Source organism: Coregonus clupeaformis, unplaced genomic scaffold (assembly GCF_020615455.1).
Source record: "Coregonus clupeaformis isolate EN_2021a unplaced genomic scaffold, ASM2061545v1 scaf0543, whole genome shotgun sequence".
Taxonomy (NCBI): Eukaryota; Metazoa; Chordata; class Actinopteri; order Salmoniformes; family Salmonidae; genus Coregonus; species Coregonus clupeaformis.
The window spans coordinates 257,628-260,693 of NW_025533998.1; positions in this window are offsets into that span (position 1 = coordinate 257,628).

Here is a 3,066-nt window from a genome sequence, read left to right on the forward strand (position 1 = left end):
TAAAGTGCCATTTCTCCTTGTACTAATTGAATACTCCCCCCGCTCCCCCCACACCATCATGTATTGCTCATCTATCATTGTTTGTTGGGAGCCAGTGTGGCGTCCTTTCCCCTGACTTTGAGAGAGCACTTCATCTTATTTGTTTGTTCCTTGACACAGCCATGATGCACTCGACCAGGCTGGCCATTTAGAAGCTGGGTAGCGTTCAAGAATGGAATACTTTATCATAGAACACAACCAAAGTGTGGTAGCTTTGTAAGAGGACTATCTATAGAGGTTATTTTTCAAACAAGTAAACAAAAGCCATACATAATGGATTTGCTTTGGAAACTATAGTTTACTGATAGTGGTGGTACTTGTAAGAAACACACTTGTAACAGATGGTCATACAGAGAACAGTATTGCCAAGAGTACTTATTCATAAATTGATGTTATCAATAGTCTAGCCAATGCCAGAGACTATCCAAAACCCACAAAATCCTTAAATCAGTCAACAATATCAACTGAAAACCAGCCGACACTGCAGGCCTTAAAGACTGAAGCTCCTGAGCTATTATATGAAAGTCACTGCAGCCTCAACATGAGCACACAAGCAGAACCCCTAGGGACCCTGACAACACAAGTGTAAATATGATGAATATGTAGAGAGGAGAATCAGGGGGTGGTGAGGACTAGAGGCTTCTGGGGGAGTATGGTTCTGTGTAGTAAACCTCAGGTATAGTAGAGCGATACGAAGGACATGATTTCCCTAGATATGAGGCAACGTTTATTTGCAGTGTGTTTGCCATCACAGAGCCTTCAATTAGATGCAAGTCACTCTCTGGTTTAATCTATTTCCCTGCAGCCCACCTCCGACATCGATCCCCCCGCAGTGCAATCTCTGACTGATAAAAACAAAATGAGAGGTAGGTGATTTCAATATGGCCGCCAGCGCTGTTTTCAGAAGCCACTTCACACAATTTTGTACCCTCACTCAAAGCTATTTTTCTATTAATTAACTAATGGAGAAGACAAACAACAAGACTCCATATGCTATAAACATATTGGTCCAGCTCTAAATTTGTGATGAGTACTGAGGATACGAAGAGGCAGGACGCAGACGCAGGAATCAACAATGTAATGGTTTACTTAACACTGAGCAAGAGAACAACAAAGAGCGAGTACACAACAAGACACTAACAAACACACAACACAACACTGAACAGTAGGGATGGTGCGCTGGAATATATAGGGATGGTGATGAGATGTGGTGCAGGTGCGCTGGAGGTGATTAGGGTGCGTTGGGTTTCCATTCCGGTGTTGCCGAGGTGGTGCGCTCAGACCGGTGGCTCAGTAGACCGGCGAATCAGAGCGCCGGAGGGGAGCAACGGGAGGAGACGTGACAAAATTGTGGATTCATATTAGCTTTGATTGTCCTGATAAGGATTAGAGGTCCCACTTATCTAATTTATAATGATGACCCTTATAGGGCTAATGATGATTTTGTTATCACGTCGGGGTCACCAAACTGATGTGGGGAAAACCTTGACATCTATTTGGGCTGTACAGTATGCCCTTGGTGTGCCAAAACCAGCATATCAACCCCATAAACTAAAGTATTGACAAAGCACTGGGTATTGTGATGATAGCCTGGTGTCTTTTTCTACCACTGTGAAAGAGCCCAGCATGATAAAGCACTGAGTAACCTTCCTGTAGCTTAAAACCCACAAATGTTTTTACGTTAAGAAAAGTTGAAAGAAATTATTTACTTTCTTTGCCTATTTCCAGTTCAACTGAGGCTCTAGCTCCAGGTCCCTCACATGGGAAGTGTATTCAGTCGCTTTCTCTGTTTTTTTTCTCTCTCTCTGTTTTTCTCCTTCTCTTCTCTCTGATGATATTCATTGTTGCTGCTGGAGGACGGTGGTTTTTCAGGGAGCCGTGGTTTGTTTCTCCACACCACCGGTCTAATTATACCCCTCTTAGAATGGGTTGAGTAGGTAGAGCCGTCTCTAATAAAAACCACAGGGCAGCTTTTTGCTCAGCGCGACTGAGCCTCTCTGGGATGGAGGCCGTATGACCTCAGATGAATCCAGTTCGACCCCTAGCTGTGTCTTACTTTAGATGGTAGCGGGAAATGGACCCACATCAAGAGCAGCAATATATAGTCTGATAAACACTCTGGTGCTAATTCAGAAGTTCACTGCTGTTTAGAAGGAATGGACAGCAAAAGTAAAACAGTTGCATATTTGAAATTAAATAATGATTTAGTCTAAACAGCGTTCAGTTTGACCGGCCATGTATGCATCTTCATTTAGAATTCAGATCTGTTCGGTACAATAATTTAAATTTAGTTTAATTTGTGTGCTTGGATAGACCGATGCAGGGATATGACAACTCTCTTTGTGGAAACTTTAAATGTTTGTAAATAATGAGTAGGCTTAGGCTTAGTATTTTCAGGCAAGTAATTCCAATTAAAATGTTATATGCTTATACAATCACAGAGATAGACAATGCTGTGAACAATCTCTCTTAAATGAGAGAAAGCAGATCTAGGCCATGTATTTTCTGACGGGTAAACCGGGGACTTTGCTAAGGTTATATGCTTAGGCATTTGGCATATGAAAATCTGTCAACCATTTAATTTCATTTGATTGAATTTCCATAATGCTCAGACAAGTGAAATGTCCTACTTAAACATCAACTCAAAACCCCCTAGAATAATTGTGTTCTACTTAGCTACCCCCCGTCACACACCCTCACTCAATTGCTGATAATATATCTTAAAGGATGAAAAATACAAATACATTCGTAATCTGTGCCTATATGAAAAGAGTGAAAGAGTTATAGGGAAAAAAGTAATTTCCTTATATTTTCCTGCACCACACAGTCAAAATACAGTGCTATCATAAGAGGCCTACTTAGACTGAAGTCAAAGCGGCTTACAACAACCTAGTCTACGACATAGGCCTGTGTCTCACATATTTAAAATCACGAGCTAATAACATATATGAAAAAAATATGAAATGATGTCATTGGGCTAGGTCTTTCTTGTGTTTTCTGTTACTCTACTTCGAGCCAGGTTGTGTG